The sequence below is a fragment of the Stegostoma tigrinum genome, chromosome 36, assembly GCF_030684315.1.
Source record: "Stegostoma tigrinum isolate sSteTig4 chromosome 36, sSteTig4.hap1, whole genome shotgun sequence".
Taxonomy (NCBI): domain Eukaryota; kingdom Metazoa; phylum Chordata; class Chondrichthyes; order Orectolobiformes; family Stegostomatidae; genus Stegostoma; species Stegostoma tigrinum.
Genome location: NC_081389.1, coordinates 9,129,426 through 9,143,224, shown reverse-complemented (window position 1 = coordinate 9,143,224; position 13,799 = coordinate 9,129,426). Strand labels below are relative to the sequence as shown.

At 46.9% G+C, this 13,799-nt stretch overlaps 1 protein-coding gene across 5 annotated transcripts in view; it reads right to left on the bottom strand.

The window, feature by feature from the left end:
* Positions 1–13,799, bottom strand: part of tln2b (talin 2b) — a 357,717-nt gene that overhangs the window by 327,959 nt on the left and 15,959 nt on the right. The window lies entirely within an intron of this gene.

Here is a 13,799-nt window from a genome sequence, read left to right as displayed (position 1 = left end):
TCAGCGCCTGGACCTCCACAGCTTTCTTCAGCAATGAGTTCCACCCTCCTCAGCATCTAATCAAGGAAAACGCCCCAATGCAGTAATGAGGGAATGCTGCATCGTCAGAAGTACCAGATTTCAAAAGGAAGCTTTGAGCCCAAGGCCCTCCAGGTGCATGTTAAAAGATTTCCCTTCTCCTTCAAATGGTTCCCCGGATCATGTCTCCACTTGGGAAGGCCTACGTTTCAGGAGTCACTCATTAAAGTCATCTCTGCTGGTGCCCCCTCACTCTGTACTGTACTGCAACCTTGGCCTAAATGCTGTGTGGAGCCTCTGGAGTGGAGTTTGAAGCCACGACCCTGTGACTCAAGGGCAAGAGCCAAGCCATAGACCTGGAGCCGGACATTCTGGGACCTGGTCAGATTATTCGATCTGGGATCAAGTCAGTGCGAGAAAGCTCTCTGTTTGAGGTGCTAATCACATTATACATTGCCAAGCAATGAACAGAAACTTGGCCCGAGTGCCTGTTCATCAGCATTTCTTACAGGGCTCTCCCTCATGGCCAAGTGAAAGCCTCACGAACCTTCAAACTGGGAATAATCTCCACTTGGTTTGACTGGGGTGTTTCCAGAATTAAAAGCTTTAATGAGCCTCTCGGCTATCATGTTGCACACAGGGCCCAGGCTGGTCAAGGATTTGTGGCTTGTCTTCCTGCACAGTTTGGCAGCTAAGACCCAGGGAACGCCACCCTCCACTCTCAGTCAGGAATCTGTCGTCCAGGTACCAAATTCAAGCTGATCCTGCCTTGTAGCACCAAGGGAGTGCCATACTGTCAGAAATACCGTATCTGGATTGAGACATTAAACCATGGCCCAGCTCTCCTCTTGGGGCAGTGTAAAAAGATCACCACCCTATTCTTGAGGCAGGGGGTGGAAATGGAGGAGGATCAGGTCAGCCACGATCGCATTCGATGGTACAGCAGGCTTGAAGGGCCGAATGGCCAACTCACACTCCAATTTCCTACATTTGTCTGCAAGAGACGGTGTCCCAGACAATATTTGTACATCACTTAATCCTAAAATATGAAAGTTATCATTGCTGTTGTGGGAGCTCGCTGTGCACATTTCCTAAATTCCAACAGTGACCGTGCTATAAAGAGTACTTCATTGGCCGTAAAGTGTACACAAGTCTTGGGCTGGTTAAAGTTGCTATCTAAGTGCAGTTTTACTTTAGCGCCTAGTGCTTCACGATTGGCTCCTCAGCCCAGATTAATTCAAGCCAGATCTCTAAATTCTTCTGCAAACAGCCTTTATCCAAAAACCAGGGGGGTTTGGCACTGCGATCTCTGCCATTGATGCTGCCAACTTTCTAACGTCTCCACCTGTAAGGCCCTAACGATACAGGAGCAGAATTAGGCCACTCAGCTTCACCATTCAATCACAGCTGATATACTTCTCAACCCCATGCTCTGGTCATCTCCCCGTAACCCTTGACCTCCTTACTAATCAAGAACCGCTCTCGGTCTTAAATACACTCAATGACACCATGGCCCTCTGCAGCCATGAGTTCCAAAGATTCACCAAATTCTAACTGAAAAAGTTCCTCATCTCAGTTCTGGAAGGGTCAGCTCTTCACTCAGGCTGTGCCTCAGGTCCTACTAGTGGAAATATCTTCTGCACATCCACCGTATACCTGCCTGTATTCTGCAAGTTTCAATCAGATTCCACCCCCGTCATCCTTCGGCTACAGACCCTGCGACCTCAACCACTTCTCATGCGACAAGCTCATCATCCCCGGGATCACTCTTACAAAACTCCCCTGGATCCCTCCCTCTCTAATGCCAGCAAGTCCTTCCTTCTTTATGGTGCAGACTTCCTTGCTGAGCTGGTGTGTTTGATCGCAGACATTTCATCACCCTGCTCAGTGACATTGTCAGCACGCCTCTGGCGAGGCGCTGGTGTTCTGTCCCACTTGTAATTTATCTGCCTCGGTTTGCTGGGGTGGTTGGTATCACTTCCGGTTCTGTTTCTCAGTGGTTTGTATATTGGATCCAGTTCCATGTGTTTGTTGGTGGAGTTCCAGTTGGAGTGCCAGGCCTCCAGGAATTCCCCGGCATGTCTCCATTTGGCTCGTGTTCTTATGGATGTGTTGTCCCAGTCGAATTAGTGTCCTTCCTTGTCCATATTGAGACCACAACCCCCATAGCCAATAAAACTAACATTACAGACGAAATAATACACAAGGACTGTGAGAAACTATTACACAGGCCAAACTGGAAGAAAACTGACAATAAGGATACTCAAACACCAACTAGCCACCAAGAACACGACCAATTCTCACTGGTCTCAGTACGGACAAAAGGAGGACATAAATTCGACAGGGACAACACATCCATAATAGCACGAGCTAAACGGAAACATGCCGGGGAATTCCTGGAGGCCTGGCATTCCAACTGGAACTCCATCAACAAACACATGGAACTGGGTCCGATATACAAACCATTGAGAAACAGAACAGGAAGTGACACGAACCACCCCAGCAAACCGAGGCATATAAATAACAAGCGGGACAGAACACCAGCGCTTATAGCGGAGGCGCACTGACAATGTTACCGAGCAGGGTGATGAAACGTCTGTGATCAAACACGCCGGCTCGGCGAACAAGTCTACAATCTCATCCATAACCCGAGCTGCAGATCTTCTCAAAAACTTGAAACATCCTTCCCTTACATATGGGATCCAAACTGTTCACAAGAGTCCAAATGTGATAATGACCAGACCCTTGTAGAGCCTCAGCAATATATATCCCTGCCCCTGTACTCCAGCCCTCCTGAAATGAATGCTAACATTACATTTGCCTTCCTAGTTGCCAACTGAACCTACACGTTAACATGAAGAGAATCCTGAATTAGGATGCCTAAGGCCCTTTGTGCTTCAAATTTCCAAAGCCTCTCCATATTTAGAAAGTAGTTGACACCTCTGTTCTTCCAACCAAACTGCATAACTTGACACCTCCACACACTGGGTAAAGTAGCAGCAGATGGAATACACTGTCCTAGCTTGTCCAAGTCCAGAAGCCACCCTACCTCAACACTTCCTGCCCATCCCCTTAACTGTGAGTCATTTACAAACTTAGTAACAATGCCCTCAGATCCTTCGTCCAGATCATGAACGCGAATAGTTGTGGTCCCGACAGTGACTCATAGGGAACTCCATGAGGTCAGCAGCTGGCATCCTGGTGTCACATGACCACAGAGGTCAAAGTTACACCCCAAGATGCCTCAGGGGTTCACTCTAATGCTGGGCCCTCAGGCCGACGGAAGCCTGAACGTCCAATGGTCAGTTGGTAGGAGGCTTCTCTCATTTGCGTGAGCTGACCCCACGACATTTGGGTGGACCAACGTGTCCCAGGGTCCCAAATAACTCTGCCCAACTCAAAAATAGAAACAGCTCAGGAGAACATCAAGTTACCTGCAACTGTGATGAACCAGCCACCTCTTCTGTGAACATTCAGAGGCTAAGGTAACTGCAACATGTACATGTTTCCACACCTCACCCTCCCACCCCCAGCCTCTTTAGAATCCGTCCCATTTCAAAAGGACCCTCAAGGTCCTTAGGAACAAGGCCCCTGCTGACTTCTGACAATTTGAATGAGCTGGCACGCCGAACACTGGGCGACAGGATTCCTGAACAGGAAGAGAGACTAACATTAGAACCTCACAAGCAGACTCTAACTTTGTGATGTATGATTCACAGTCAGGCGCTCTGCCAACTGATCCAGAATATCCACTGAGCAATCATGAAAGGAATCTACCTGATCGTCAAATTTTACAAAACGATGCTGGCAAAGTTCTGAAGGCACATCTTGCCGTTAACTGATCCTCTGTCCACAGATGCCTCAGCATGTCTGTTTCTTCTCCGGATCTCCAATGCCTACCAGCCTGTGTGTGTGGGTGTGCGCGCCTGTGTACACACACCCACACACACACACACACACACACACACACACACACACTTTGCAGGACAAACAAACATCATAGAATCCTCAGGTATGGGGGCAGGCCATTCGGCCCATCAAGTCCACACCAACCCCCGAAGGGCGTCCCACTCTGACACCCCTTTCCCCCAAACCCTATCCCGGTCGCCCTGCATTTTCCATGGCCAATCCAGCAAACCTGCACATTTTTGGCCTGTGGGAGAAACCCCACGCAGACACAGCACAAACTGCAGGCAGTCGCCCGAGACTGGAATCAAACACGGGTCACTGGAACTCTAAGGCACCAGGGTTGACCGCTGGGCCACTGCGCTGCCAGGAGTGCTATCTGACAAACTCTCAAACAGAGAGCCACAGCACGCAATATTAGGGCAAATGAGCAAAAGCTTGGGTCAAAACAAAAGGTGGTAGGATTTACGGAGCAACTTCAAAAGCGGGGGACAAACAAAAAAGTGGCGAGGTCTAGGGAGGCCCAGGCAAACTGAAGGCCTAGCCGTTAGTACTGGAGGTAGAGAAACCAGAATTCAATGGGAGGCCAGAGTTGTCGGAGCAGAGAGATCTCAGGGTCTTGTGGGCCTGACACAGATGAGAGAGACAGGGAGAGTTGAGTGGATTTGAAAACTAGGAGGAATAACGGAGTTGACTCGATGAGCTGAAAGGCCTATTTCTGCTCCTACATCTCAGGGAACACAAACAGCAAGATCTTGAGTTACTACTATTAGGCGAGGTAGAGCGCAGCTTAGTCAAGTGAGAGCACACAGCTCAGATTATGCATCCGAACAGCGCTCACTGGTTCTCAAACACTTTGGGACATTGTGAGGTTACAAAAGGTGTTTTACAAACACAAATCCTCACTTTTTAATTCAACATAAACACACAAACCCCTCAGATTGTCTGTCTGTGGGTTAATTGCTCCGTCTCTGGACCTACTTTTCTTTCTTTCTGAAAGCTCCAGCCCCTTTCGAAAGTAAGCAAATTAAGTAGCGTTTTCAATTACTGCAGGAGACGAAGTGGAGCTGAACAATTCCTGTGTCAGCTAAACGACCAAGACACAAGCAAACATTCTGGAGCCAGTGAGCCACCAGCAGAGAGACAGAGAGGGTGAAGATGGGGCAGAATCAGGAGGGAGAAGGGGCAACTAAGTGCAGGAGGAGGAACAGATTAAGGTCAAAATTCTCACAACAAAATGGGTGACAGTCCAACAGGTTTATTTGAAAACACTTGCTTTCTCAGCTCTGCTCCTACACTAGAGGAAGGAGTTGAGCTGTGAAAGTTTGTGTTTTCAAATAAACCTGCTGGACTCTAACCTGGCGTTGTAAGATTTCAACCCAGTCCAACACCAGCACCTCTACTTCAGGAACTGACCACAGTCAATATGTTTCTTTCAGTCACACAGTAGGGTGCTACGTTGACACGAGTGTGCAGACAGACTGTCAGCACGTTTCGCCAAGTGACGGCATTACCCGTTCCAGCGGAGGGAGTCCATTCCGCCTGCTGCTGCTCCAGGTCGCTCCGTGAGCTCCACACTCCACCTCCGTAACCACATTCGGCAAACCCACTCCCAGCCCCAGCTTTTTCACCATGTGATGTCTATTCTTTGAGGTGTCTCGGGTGTTTGCTTCACCTGCCAGTTCTACCCATGCTAAGCTAAATGGGGCAACTACGCTCGCTACGCTAAGCCACCCAACCCTGGAGGGAGACTGAAGCCTCCTATTCTCTTAAACCCACCACATTTCTTCAACTGTTGCCCACTGCATCCACTCCTGAGTCTTCAGCCATTTTGTCTGTCCTTTAGTGGCACCTGTTATGGACGAGACCGGACTGCCTCGTAAAAGTATTTTATGGAGATAATCTAGACCCTAACTTTAATCATTTCTTTTATTGAAAGGCAGTGTTGTTGCAGATGGTCCACCACTAAGCTTTAATTAAAACACATCTTGTTCTTACAATACAGTTAAAATATAGCAAGACAAAGAACTGGCATACCTTTACTCTATTCAAATACTTAACATGATTGCGTATTAGTTAAGCATTAAATTACCAACTGTTCCAATACAGGCAGCATCCCATGACACACCCTTGGCAAAGGCAATTCAGCTAAACAGCTAGGATTCTCACGTGCTGTCTCTCTCTCGTCCCGTACAAAGAAACAAACTGTCACTTTTGATTTTTAAGGAGAACCCTCTCTGTCTCAGGCTTCACCCGAGCAGCAAAGAACTTTAGCTCCAGCAGCCAGTAAAAACCACCAACTCGCTGAAAGAAAAACTAAAGTCCTCCAGGTCTGGGTGAGCCTAACTCCACACATTCGTGACTCGCTTGGTTTACTTTAAAAGCAACACTTAAGCTGTTTACTTCTGGCCGTCTAAAGGAGAGATTACAGTGCCACTGTAACAATGTCCCCCTGCACGAGAAACAGGCCAGAACACATTTCAAAAAGGTCCGGTGTCAACATGCACCCTTAAAATGGATGTACACTGAGTGGACAGTACCAGGCAGGAGTGAATTCCTCCCTTTTGGGCCCTCTTGTGACACAGTGTTAGTGCCCCTACCCCTGGAGGCCCAGGTTCAAGCCCCACCTGCTCCAGAGGTGTGCAAATAATATCTCTGAAAAGGTCAATTAGAAAAATATATGTTAAAAAAAATTGAAGTGTACTTCCTCAGCCAACATTTTGAATACTTCTGCTCATTCCTTTAATCTGACTGCACTCCTGTGAAGTATCTTGGATTGTTTCTTAAGTCAAAGGCAGGGTGAAAATCCAAGTGGTTCTGGTAACTGTTGTGAATGTCAGATCCACACACGTCACGCTGATGGGCCACAGCATCGACAGCACCTTCCAAATTCACCACCAATTCTAACCAGAAGGACATGGGCAGCTGATACAGAGAACGCCACCCTCGTGCAGGTTCTCCTCCAAGCCAGTTCCTTCAGTGTCACTGGGTCAAAATCCTGGAATTCCCTCCCAAACACAACGTGGGTTCAAGGCAGCAGCTCAAAGGAAGTTAAAGATGCTACACTCCTCGTCAGCAACGCCTACACCTGCGAACAAATATACTTGCGACCAACAAAAACAAATCTGCATCTGCCACGACAAATAATCAACAGCGTAAAGTTAGACCAATGTAAACTCACACTTCAAATTCTTCCCTGACACAATCCAAATTGTTATCTCACATCAACTGAAAACTGATGCTGGTTTGGCCACACAGGGGGCAGTATATGGTACAACGTCCCTACCTCTGGGCCAAAAGCTCGGGGTTCAAGTCATAGCTTTGAATTTGATTGCTGTAGAACAGGTGTCACACCCTGGCCAAACAGGCGTCACACCCTGGCCAAACAGGCAACTATCATCTTGTAATCGCCTCTTCGCGTGAGCCGTGTAGGTGTGTCAGGGTGGCAGTGCTTCCTGCCAGGCAGAATTCCACAGAAGGTACACACGTGTACACACACACACACACACACACACACACACACAGAGACAGAGGCTCACAGAAACATGCTGAGCATAATCCCAAACTAAACTAGTCCATACATAGGCAGAGACACACATTTTGCCACAGGTGTGTTGGAAATTGTAAGCCCTAAACTATTATTCAAGATTATGTGTATTAATCAGCCACCCTAAACTCCATCACCTTCTAAACAATCCTGTGGCAAGGCCACAGAAACCTTTAAGATTCAGTGGAGGAATTCTCTCTCTCTCGGGGGTAAAGAGGGCCAGCAAACAGCAGCTGAGAGAGAGATGCTGGGAGTTTGGGAATGCCTTCAGTCTCTTCAGTAACAGCATTCTCACTTACACCTCAAACACAGTGAAGGCTCCAGATCCTCCAGTCAGGAACAATAGCTTTTACAGTTCGTTTTCTACTGCTATTTTCTACAAACTTTTCCACTTCTGGTTAAACATGAAGGAGCCCAAGGTCAACGTGGCAGTGATCAAAATTACGGGCCACAGTCATCGACATACAACATTACAGCACAGATTGAGGTCCTTCGGCCCATCATGTCAACACATTCCCATCTCCTCTAATCCCATTTCCCAGCACTTGGCCGTATCTTTGTGTGCAAGTGCATTTCAAACTGTCCATCGAGTCACCTTAATATTGTCAAGGCTCCCACCTCCACGACCCTTGAGGACTACGGGTTCCCGATACCCTCTGCCTTCTGGGTAAAATCCCACCACCACCCTCTGTGTTAAAAAGATCTCCTACCTGCTACCCAGTGATCAAGTGGAAAATGAGATGCTTGTACTAATTCCAACCACTTTATCCATGTATCAAATAACATCAAGTGATCTTTGCGTCACTAAGATTCTCTATGTATACAGCAAACTGCCGTGGGAAGGGACTGCAAAACGCTAACATCCCATTTGGAATGTCTAATTCACAATGGCCTAGTGGTATCATTGCTGTTAATCCAGAGACCGAGGCAATGTCCTGGGGAGCTGGCTTCAAATCTCACCAAGGTAGAATCTGGAGTCTGGATTCAATAAATATCTGGAATTAAGAGTCCAATGATGACCACAAATCCATCATCTGTTTCCAGAAAAACCTAACTGGTTCACTAATGTCCTTTAGAGATGGAAACTGCCACCCTTACCTGGTTATGGCCTACATGTGACTCCAGGCCCATAGCAACGTGGTTGAGTCTTAACTGCTCCTTGAGTAATTAACGATGAACAATAAATGGTAGTTTAGCCAGTGGCTTCCTCATCCCATAAATGAATAGGATAAAAAAAACTCTTCATTTTGTCGAGCAGTCCATTCCGATCACCCAACACAATGACCAGGTAGATTGTTCTCAGAGCAGAACATCAAAACAGCCAGGGTGATGTAGTTAATTTGCTGCTGCATCCCCAAACAATTTTATGCATGGACTTGTTGAACAGAATAAAAACAGTGCAGTGTCAGAGTGAAAATCTGAGTGAACAGCTGATCCTTGACCAGACTGATGAACTGCAACATTAATAATTGCAGTGACTGAGAATGCGGAGTAAATCAGAGAGAGTGGATGAATTCAATACTAAATCAAATAGCAAAAAAAATTTTTAAAAGGGTAAGAAAGATCTGGTCAAGAGAAAGGAAAAAGGAAAGATTAAAGAAAAGTTTGCATTAACTCATTAATTAAAATTGGAAGGAATGAAAACTACAAACTTGCCGTTGGAAATGTTCAGCCCCAGAGAGGCTAGCCAGCAGTAAATAACATGCACCACGTTAAACTGAAGCAAACTAACTCAGCTGATTGATATTGACTGTGTAAATACACCAACAATACACTTGTCCAACGTCAACAGCAAGATCCACAGCAAAGAGGATATTTTGCAAAGTTAACAGTTGAGCAGAACATCACTTGACAGAAACTTCTGAATATTCCAGTACCAGATCTGTCCTTCACCCAAAACCACTGTTGCATCCACTCTTAAATAGCAGAGGACACCATTAGCCTCCACGCCACTTTGACAGAAAATTCCAGGCCATTGGCTTCATTACAGAAGCGCAGCTCACCTTTGTGCTTGGCAACGGCAGCACGGTGGCTCAGTGGTTAGCTCTTCTGCCCCACAGTGCCAGGGACTTGGGTTCGATTCCAACCTTGGGCAACTGACTGTGCGGAGTGTGCACATTCTCCCCGTGTCTGTGTGGGTCTCCTCCGGGGGCTCCGGTTTCCTCCCACAGTCCAAGGACGTGCAGGTTAGGTGGATTGACCAGGCTAAATTGCCCATAGTGTCCACGAATGAGCAAGCTAGGTGGGTTAGCCATGAGAAATGCATGGTCCCAGGGACTGGGTATAGCAGTAGGATGCTCTTTGGAGGGTCAGTGCTGACTCAAATGGGCCAAATGGCCTGTTCGCATACAGCAGGGATTCTATGAACAGCAGTGGCTGCAGGCAGTAAGTACACAAAGCAATCAGCTAGGCCTAACTGGAGAAACTTTCACATTCTTTTAAGGGTCTTGCTCCAGCAGAGTGCATCACCATTTTTTCTTGCTCCTTTAGGTTGGAAGCACACATGATCAGCATGTGGTTCAAGTGGAGGATCTGGGAGAGGTGTACAGGTTCTGGGAAGACAGAAATCTCAAATTTTTCTACCTTTGATTTCCTGCACATTAACAAAAAAACTCTCCATGGCGATCACCTCCTAGGCTGGTCTTTAGCTAAACGGGAAGATCAGCAATTCAGAGTGTCAAGCTCCATCAGTGAAACAGGTCAGGGCTGACCATTTGTTTCTGCATAGTTTTCCCACACTATTCCCAAAGCTTGTGATGTCAGCAGCGTCTGGAAAGCTATTGATCTCCATCTTGAACCTGCTCAACAATTGAACTCTCATAGCCCTCAGGGGAGGGGCAGTAGAGAACATCAACAACCCTTTGACTGAAGCAATTCCTCCTCATCTCAGTCTTCAGAGGCCGACTCCTGTTCTGAGCTTGTGCACCCTGGTTTGGAGTTTATGAGCTGGGGTTACATCCTATTTACGTTCACCCTGTACAGTCCTCTGAGTATTTTCTAACTTTCGACAAATCACCTTTCATGTTTTGAAATACGAATACACTCCCATTTTCCTCAAAAAAAAACACTGAAGGAACTGCAGACGCTGGAAACCAGAAACACGAGTGGAAATTGCTAGAAAAACTCATCAGCATCTGCGGCAAAAAGTCAAAAAGTTAACATTTGGGGCCCAATGACCTTTCTTCAGACCCATTTACCTCAGTCTCTCCTGATCGATGGATCTCTCACTCCCAGTCTGAGAACCCCTGTGGCACTCTCGCTACAGTGAGTATATCCTTCATACGATAAGGGGGCCAAAACCATACATAATATTGAAGGCAAGGTCTCACCAAGACTCTGTACAAGTGTAACAAAACATCTCTACACCTCTACCCTTGCGACGAAGGCCAACGTATCAATTGCCTTCCAGGGTGCTTGCCAGAGACACAAGCACTAACAACCCACAAGGAAACTCTTGCAAACCATTACACACACAGGAACACAACTCAACTTCTCAATCACTGAAGAACTAAACTGTTTTTTCTATTCAAGTAGATAACTTCATACTTAGTTATGGTATATCCCATCTACCATGTTATTCACGATTCACAACGTCCCTTTGAAGCCTCCTACTCAATCTCACATTCCCACGTAGTTCCACATCATTGGAAAATTTGGAAACAATCCATGTTTTGGGATATAAAGAATGGGAGATTCAGGTCAGCCAGAATGGAAACGATATCTCCAAGAAATAAATCAAAGGGGCACCCCAGGAATGACAGAGACTAATCACACAGCGATTGCCCAGGAGTGAGAGAGACCATTCACAGGGGTAACAGAGATTAATGGCAGAAGGTGTGACAGGAATTCAGCACAGGACGATCAATGCAACTAAGAGATATTAATCCCGGTGGGATCAAAAGGAGGGCATGAGGTGAATCATAGTGGGATTCCCAGGGAGCTCTGACAATAGCCTGATAGAAAGTGCTCCCTAATGCTAACCAAGGACGATACAGCGTACAGTGAAGCGATTTCTATCGCAGGAGTTGCTAAAAGGAAAATGGGTGGAGGAGGAGCGTGAATGGCAAGAGAGGTAAAACAAAGAGGAATTTCTCAGAGATGATCCGAGTGAAACATACAGGAAAGATTCCAAGGGGAATGGATACAGATGTTTTGTACGCGCGTGTGTATGCGCTCACGTGTGCGTGCATGTGTGTTGGGAGGGGTCTAGAATAACAGGGTACAATCATTGTACTGGTGATTCTCGGGTAACACTGATTCTACTATACAACCTATTGCAATAACACACACCAATGTGGGGATAAGGCGATATCGATGATGCCGACAGAAATATAAATGATGATTGAGGTGGCCTTGAATGGATGATTGATATTTGGTTTTACCCTATCTTCTCACAGAGGGTGATGTGTGCATGGAATGAGCTGCCAGAGGAAGTGGAGGAGACTGGTACACTTACAACATTTAAAAGGCATCTGGATGGCTACTTGAATAGGAAGGTTTGAGAGGGATATGGGCCAAATGCCAGAAAATGGTACTAGATTAATTTGGGATATCTGGTCAGCATGGACGAGTTGAACCAAAGAGTCTGTTTCCAAGCTGTACAGCTCTACGATGCTAAAGGGCGTCTAAGTTCTGTCCTTGCTGTTCCAATCCATCCCGCGAAGCCTGGTACTATTCCCACCTTAGTTATTTTTTATATATCGTGTGCAATTTCAAGCTGATTTGAGGGTAATCAGCCTTATTTCAAATCTCCAACCTAGGATTGTCCACAAGGTCCCACACCAATACTTACAGATGCACCAGTGAAAGCACACTGTCCGGGTGCATAGCGGCCTGGTACAGCAACTGTGCTGCCCAGGGCCATAAGAATCTACAGAAGGTGGTGTGCCCAGCCCAGGCCATCATGGAAGCCAACCTTCCATCCATGGACTCTATTTACATGGTTCACTGCCACATAGGGGCTGCCAACATCAAAGACTCCTTCCACATCTGTAATGCTTTCCTACAACCTCTTCCATCAGACAGAAAACACAGAAACCTGAGCACACGCACCAGCTGGTTCACGAACAGGTTCTTCACAGCCATTATCAGCCTGTTGAATGGAGTCGGTAGCCTCAAACAGTGCTCTCACCCAGCGCACATCCTCAGACAGTCCAAAGATGCGCAGGTTGACCATGGGAAACGCAGTGATAGAGTAAATGATGGTGAATTTGGGTGGAGTGGTTAAATTCAGGAAACCTGATCAGCATGGACAAGTTGGGCCAAATGGCCTGTTGCAGTGCTACATGACTCTGTAGGACACCTCTTGCTTGCTGCCCTGGTCTTCACTTCTCTTGCTGTCCGACTCAAATGGCAAAGTAGCAAGAGCAGAGAGAGCCTTGACTCGCAGCACAGCGAGTTGGGGGTGGAGGGGTGGTAAGCGATCGACAGGAAGCCAACACATGGCTCTGTGACAGAGAGAGTGACCAGCTGCATCAAAGACCATGACAGAGGCACCAAGACATTGCAAGGCGCGAGTGCCCCTCCTGCAGCAAGCACAGGCTTTCAGAATCCTTCCAGGATGGAGACAAGGAGGAATTTCCCCACCGAGAGAATTGTGAAGGTTTGGAATTCTCTTCCCCGAGATCAGCGGTCACAGGATTACTGAAAATATTGAAGGTAGAGTTGGATGGATTGCTGCTTAGCCAGAGGGGCAATGAGGGAGGGGGGGGGGTGTGGGGGTGGGGCTTCAGGCAGCAAAGTGGAGTTGAAACCACAATCAGGATCTGCCATGATTTTACTGAAAAAAGACAGATGGGCTGAATGGCCTATTCTTTATGCTCTTACTACTGACTATGCTGCCAGTACTGGTCCCATTCAGCCTGACTGCTTTGCTCTGCAACTTCAATAAATCTAACAAGCCATCAGTGAAAGTCGTTGCTTCATTCCAAAGTGAGTGGAGATGAATTCCCGCTGCTGGGAAGATAATTAAAACAATGCCCAGATTTCAGTGATTAGGGTGGGGTCCATGCTGCTACAAAGCGCGCACAGTTTCCAGAGACCCACTTAAAAATAAAAATCAGGATTCTTTCGGTTCCAAGTTCACATCTGTTCCCTATTATTAAATCATTCTCATCAACTGGAGACAACAACATCTTCCGATGTGAGTTTCACAAGAGAAAAATAAAAGCGTTTTGTCTTCTTGAACTGTAAACGATGGCCTGCCCTCCCTCTGTACACAGAGCAACCCCTTGCCAAGTTTCTCATTCCCAAAAAAACACACTTGCTCGTCAAATATGCAGTGTCAAGGACTCTCAGCGATCGGAGGAACTATAGTGGGATGAGTGGG